Source organism: Micropterus dolomieu, unplaced genomic scaffold (genome assembly GCF_021292245.1).
Source record: "Micropterus dolomieu isolate WLL.071019.BEF.003 ecotype Adirondacks unplaced genomic scaffold, ASM2129224v1 contig_13625, whole genome shotgun sequence".
NCBI lineage: Eukaryota > Metazoa > Chordata > Actinopteri > Centrarchiformes > Centrarchidae > Micropterus > Micropterus dolomieu.
In genome coordinates, this window is record NW_025742611.1 from 1 (window position 1) to 7115 (window position 7115).

The window sequence follows — 7115 nt, forward strand, 5'->3', positions numbered from 1 at the left end:
CTACACGGGAGGAGCTGGTCAATGACCTGAAAAGAGCTGGGACCACCGTTTCCAAGGTTACTGTTGGTAATACACTAAGACGTCATGGTTTGAAATCATGCATGGCACGAAAGGTTCCCCTGCTTAAACCAGCACATGTCAAGGCCCGTCTTCAGTTTGCCAATGACCATTTGGATGATCCAGAGGAGTCATGGGAGAAAGTCATGTGGTCAGATGAGACCAAAATAGAACTTTTTGGTCATAATTCCACTAACCGTGTTTGAAGGAAGAAGAATGATGAGGACCATCCCAAGAACACCATCCCTACTGTGAAGCATGGGGGTGGTAGCATCATGCTTTGGGGGTGTTTTTCTGCACATGGGACAGGGCGACTGCACTGTATTAAGGAGAGGATGACCGGGGCCATGTATTGCGAGATTTTGGGGAACAACCTCCTTCTCTCAGTTAGAGCATTGAAGCTGGGTCTTCCAACATGACAATGACCCGAAGCACACAGCCAGGATAACCAAGGAGCGGCTCTGTAAGAAGCATATCAAGGTTCTGGCGTGGCCTAGCCAGTCTCCAGACCTAAACCCAATAGAGAATCTTTGGAGGGAGCTCGAACTCCGTGTTTCTCAGCGACAGCCCAGAAACCTGACTGATCTAGAGAAGATCTGTGTGGAGGAGTGGGCCAAAATCCCTCCTGCAGTGTGTGCAAACCTGGTGAAAAACTACAGGAAATATTTGACCTCTGTAATTGCAAACAAAGGCTACTGTACCAAATATTAACATTGATTTTCTCAGGTGTTCAAATACTTATTTGCAGCTGTATCATACAAATAAATTGTTAAAAAAATCATCCATTGGGATTTATGGATTATTATTTTTTTTTTTTAAGATTATGTCTCTCACAGTGGACATGCACCTACGATGACAATTTCAGACCCCTCCATGATTTCTAAGTGGGAGTACTTGCAAAATAGCAGGGTGTTCAAATACTTATTTTCCTCACTGTGTGTGTGTGTGTGTGTGTGTGTATGTATGTATGTATGTATGTATGTATGTATGTATGTATGTATGTATATATATATATATATATATATATATATATATATATATATATATATATTTATTAGTTCCTGTTTTCACACAGATTCTGTGATGTTTTGCTCTACAGAGAGAATATCAGGTGCTTCTGTCAAATCATCAACAAACATGCCGATTGAGGGGAGCTCTGTCAACCTAACCTGTGATGCAGCTGGCGCTGTCTTTACCAGAAAGTGGGTGAAGGACGGCTCAGATCTGACTCTGGCTGACAACATGATACTTCACGATAACAACAGAGTGCTGTCTTTTATCAGTCTGAATAAAAAAGACAGTGGAGAATATTCCTGTTAAATCAGCAACCCAATCAACACTGAGGAAGCTACATACACCGTGGTTGTTAACTGTAGGTAACACACTGTACAATGTACATGTACTGTTCAAAATGATGACTGCCATAAATAACTGTGTGACTGATCAGGTTGTGACTGTAAAACTTTGTTTACTCAACCTACAACAGGTTGATGTTCAGCAAAGAGTCACATACCTATGTGCTGGTTTTGCTAGTCTCACAATCTGTTTATTGTCTTTATAGTCCTAAGCCAGATTTAACTTTCACTCTGACTCTCTTGTCCAAAACCAACATTTTCATCGGTGTTCATTCACCCTTACAGTAGCCTTCTGTACATAACCCTGTTTGAAAGTCAGGGAAATCACCTGGAGGTATTTGAGTTAAGTAAAAAATAGCCTTCACAATTTATTATTTGGTTAGACATTTTTCTCTGTCACATTCTGCCTGTCGGCCATGTTTTAGTTTTATCCTCTGTGAGTTTTTGTTATATTTGATCAGTTCAGTATCTGTTAATTAGTATGTTGTTTAAGGGTTCAGTCCAGTCTGTTGTCCTGTGTCCAGTCTGTTAATGTCATTGTAAGCTCTGCTTGATTTGTTATCCCTTTGATTATTATCTCTCTGTGTTTATCTGTTCAGTTGTCTTAGTCTGTGGTTGTGTTGCCCTGTTTTCTTGTCGTCCTTAGCCACTCTGTTTGTGTGGTTGCTAACACCTTGTGTTATGTTTGACCTTAGCAGTTGGTCTGTTTGTGGTTTTGGTCCCTGGGAGCCTAAGTGCTCAAACAGAAACTAACATTCACACTGGGTTCAGTATCTTGCCCAAGGACACTTTGACATGCAACCAGGGGGAGCCAGGGATTGAACCACCAACCTTCTACCACCTGAGCCACAGCCACCCCATTCTGGATTACCTGCCTGTTTTGGACCTAGTTCCAGTGCTGTATGGATTTGGCTTTATTTTGGACTCTGTCTGCACCTTTCTGTGTACACCCTGTGTTTCAGTAAGTTTGAATAAACCCCTGAACTGTACCTCTACCTTGGTGTCTTGCGTTTGGGCTCACCACCTCTGAATCGTGACACTCTTTGTATATTCAATTTTGATTAGTTTCATACAGTACTTTCACATAGCCCAATCTTCACAGCTCCATTAAGCTCAATTAACTTTTTAAGATGACCTAAATTGTGTTCTATTAATAATGGTGATTTTGTTTATAAAATGAACATAGTTTGCATAACTGGCTTTGGTGGGGGGTCTTTAAAAAAACTTACAGGTACAAGAATTTAAATACCTGTTGTTTTGTTTATTGATAGGTACATCAACTGATCATTAAATAGTTGTTGTAAAATTTAGGAATCTCTACATAATGTAATAACATACTTGGTTACTGTTAGGTCTGAGTAGCATCTAGCTGGCCACATTTGAACAATGCTCTAGTTTAAATTTAGAATCAACAACAAACCTCATGCACATGATACAGGTAAGTAGGCTACTCATCTGACCTACACATGCAACACGTCCTCATACCTAAGTGTCCCAAAACTACACATAAGACCGTTTCCAAAATTGCATCGCCCATATGTTTATTGGGAAGTACAATGACACTTTGTGTTGTTTCCAACAACAACATGAGCATTGGCAAGTACCGGTCCAGCGACCTTTAGTAGGCCTATGTTATGTATTGTAAGTCACGCAATGTTTAACATGTGGAAAACGTAACATAAAAGTAGTAGTTTGGTTAGTTTTAGGCAACAGAACTTCGTTAGGTTTAGGCAACAAAATGACTTGGTTAGTTTTAGGAAAAGATTGTGGCTTGGGTTTAGAGCACATTGTGTAACTTAAGTCAGTAAGTCATCTACAAAACATTATTTAACCTAAAACTTGTCATCTTTGACTTTCTTTCTCATGGAACTTGAGCCTCGTTATCTTGAGTGAAAGTCCTGAGTTTACATCACTCACCCATACACCCCACCACCATTCATAGGTAGGTCGCTCCTTACTCCACCAGACTTTTTCTACCACCAGGGGTTGTGGCCTAACTAAAAATGTAAACTTGGGTCATAATGAATGTTTGGATAAACAGCAACTCTCTGAATTAGTTCTTTACATTTTTGTCCTTCAGATGATCAGAAAATAAGTGTGTAAAGTTTTCACCTGCGCCAAGAAGATAAGAGACACCAATGTTGTTGGGGGTTTTTTTTTTTTTAAATGATACATTTTCTCTTATGTTTGGATTATATACTTTTAGAAATCATTAACAGAATTACCAGTGTATCTGAGGGTGTTATTGTCAGAATGTTACTGCAAAATGTGCTGAAAGCTGCATTAAGTGACTTTTTGGACACTTGTAGGCGAGCGCCACAACGTACTGACACATGGTGATATATTCACACTTTTTTTTAATAGCTAATGTGTTAGCAAACAATTTGCCATTTATCCATCCAGTACAGATCAACAGTAACATTTCTGCTGCGTTTCTGGCCACTTGTTGAATAAAATATTCACACTCATTTTAGGAGGTAGCGAATGCAATGGGTTTATTAGAGCGTTTTTCCTGAAACTTGTCCATAGCTCTTCAAACCCAAAACCAAAAAAAGCTCAGTTGAGCTACATAGTTGGGTGATAATTCACCCAAAGCCATTTAACATTTAAAGGACCTATATGTAATTTTGTAATAAAATTAATAACTTTTGTATTGTCTATTTGTGAATGAGTTGTAACCTCACAGAAAAATGAGCCATTCACCGGCTTTCTCAGTTGCCTTTGAAAGCCTCTATGCTACTTACTATGCACCATTAATATAAAACTTATTTGAAAATAGCTATGCTAACTTGTTTTACACCTAGACAGATAAGTAAAATATATAAATGACAATTTCTTATTCTGCTATTACTAAACCTTTGTGTGTTTGCATTAGATTTTTGTTCATTGTCAATATAATGGTCAAACACCAGCAACTGTGGAAATTACATTAGGTTTGAAGAGTATAGTTTAAATCCTACAGCCCTTATTTTTGGCAGCCCATCAAACATATTTTGTTATATCTTGTTTCCATGAGTTGATACATATTACTTTTCCTCATAATAAATACAATAAAGAAATGCGGCAGTATGCTGCCCTCCTGTGGTGTAACTGTAGTTCTTCTAGGGGTCTGGATAAGAGGTGAAGCAAGGTGCTACTGATGTGATTTACTGAGCAGGATATCTTATATTTAACTTTTATAGGAGTGTATATCAAAGTTAATGTCCACTGAGAATTGATTTTAAGATTTAACTTGCTGAAATGAAACAGAAGCTCAATAGCAGAAGTGAGTAAATGTGTTGAATACTTAAGTTCTCTGGGAACTTTATGAGTGGTCTTAATGTTACAGTTATGTTTTAGGTGGACCCAGAAGCAGATAACAAAGCAGTTAAGATAAAAGTCCTTATTGACAAAACGATCTGTTGGTGGGGCGGCTGGCATGATACAGGCAGGTAAGAGATGGCGTGGTGTTGGTAGAGACGGTTGGTGGTGAGTGATGAAGTGTAAGCACAAGAAACCTGGAGCACAGAAAAATCACAAAAAAAAAAGAGGCAAGTTGGCGTACCTCTAATATACATCTAGTTTTGTAACGAAGTTGACATAGACTGCTTCTACTAGTGACGGACCAATCTGGCGACAAGTAGCAGTAGATGGTAGCCGGGCCCACAACACACACGCACGCACATAGGCTACACACAAACACTGTAATTTACTCTCCTATTCTGGAACTAGATCAATAAATCTTATGACATTGGTTGGCATCCCAAATAATCTTTGGGTGTGTCTATCTCATGGATGTAGAGGGTAGGTCAGGCGTTCACCAAAGTCAGCAGAATGCAGCCTCTGAGAGAACCCATAACAAAAGCACAAGTACAGCAAGTGGTTTATTACTTCATATCGGGATATTGTCAAGGCTGCAACACACCTCTGTAGCTTACCTGATAGAGCTTGCACACCATGTACTAAGGCTTTCTGCAGTGGCCCAGGTTCTACAGACTTAGTCAGACATGATCAATGCATCAATCATAGTAAACAATAATGTTTACTTTACCACTGTGCCTTGACTTCATCTATAAATCTATTCAATATTGCCAATATTGTTTGTTTATTGTTTCTGTCTTCTCACTCATTTCTCCATATCCTTCTGTATATTGCTATGATGGGTGAGGATCATTTACCTATTTGTATATTTAACTATGTATATCTTTAATTTAAATTATTCTATTGTATCATTTCATTGTTAAATGAATTGAATTTAAAACATTTTGATTGATTGTGTGTGTGTGTGTGTGTGTGTGTGTGTGTGTGTGTGTGTGTGTGTGTGTGTGTGTGTGTGTGCGTGTGTGTGTGTGTGTGTGTGTGTGTGTGTGTGTGTGTGTGTATATCTGTCCTAAGCTTACTGGTGGACCCATCAGCCTAATATTTTTGAACATGCTCAAGGACGTCTCATGGGTGCAGCAACTCACAATTTTTGGAAAAAACTATTTTATTGGCTGAACCTGTCGTAAAACTTACTGCAATATTCTGATGTCGCCTCGCTACAAAATACAGAACAAATCCATAGTACGGCCACCCTGAATAAACCCTCTGAATGCTGAATCATGTTAATGATCAACAAGGTGGACCTTGTTCATCATTAAACCATTCCATATGAAAATCCCCATTGCATAGTACTTCCTTGTACTACTTTAATACAGCAAAATGATCCTGAAATTATCAAAGGGAAATTGAAGTGAGTGAGTCCCTCTTTTCTCGTTATACTTGATGAAACTGCAGATGAAATGGAAATAACTGTGATACACTTAATCATCCTGGGAGTCATCACAGGTGAGATCTTATTGCTTGATACAGCAGATACAAGCATGCGTTTATTTACTTTTAAAGATTTAGCCATTAATTATTTAAGCTCAGTTTAACATTTTAAGATTACACTCCTCCCTGCTTTCATTTGGGAGATGTTGGAAATGTTACTGCAAATGTGCTTCATTCCCCCCCTGGATTATCCACTGGAAATTATTTTCTTAACTCATGAGGAGTCCAGTACTTCCTTCGTATAGCAAATGTTGATTTTTAAGAACGAGCATCAGAATATACACTGGACAGAAGCACATAGTAAACTTTCTACATAGATACATTATGACAAAATAATAATAATAATCTTTATTTGTAGAGCACTTTTCAAAAACAAGTTACAAAGTGCTTTAACAAGTGTAAAGACAATAATACCCAAGAGACAATAATACAAAAACAATACAAGATAAAAGCATGAAAACACTGAAGACTAAAATACATCAATCAAATAAAAGGGATAAAATCAAATCAAATAAGATCGGGAAAGGCTCTCCTATAAAAGTATGTTTTAAGAAGGGACTTAAAAGAGTCCACTGACTCAGCCGACCTGATTTCCTCGGGCAGGCTGTTCCAGAGCCTCGGGGCCCTGACAGCAAACGCTCTGTCCCCTTTAGTTTTCAGTCGAGACTCTGGAACAGACAACAGACCTCTGCCCGAGGATCTCAAGGTACGTGCTGGTGTGTATGGGACTAAAAGGTCAGAAATATAACAAGGCGAGAGGCCATGAAGAGCTTTAAAAGTGACCAATAGAATTTTAAAGTCAATTCTAAAACATACTGGGAGCCAGTGTAATGAAGCTAAAATAGGAGTAATGTGGTCATATTTCTTTGTTCTGGTTAAAAGCCTGGCAGCTGAGTTCTGGACAGTCTGGAG

General features: G+C 38.6%; 1 long non-coding RNA gene across 1 annotated transcript; it reads left to right on the forward strand.

Annotated features, from left to right (window-relative positions):
* Nucleotides 1-1161: 1161 nt before the first annotated feature.
* LOC123966523 lies at nt 1162-2401 on the forward strand. Its single transcript, XR_006824011.1, has 2 exons — nt 1162-1429; nt 2184-2401. It is a non-coding gene; the product is annotated as an uncharacterized LOC123966523 (long non-coding RNA).
* Nucleotides 2402-7115: the final 4714 nt, after the last annotated feature.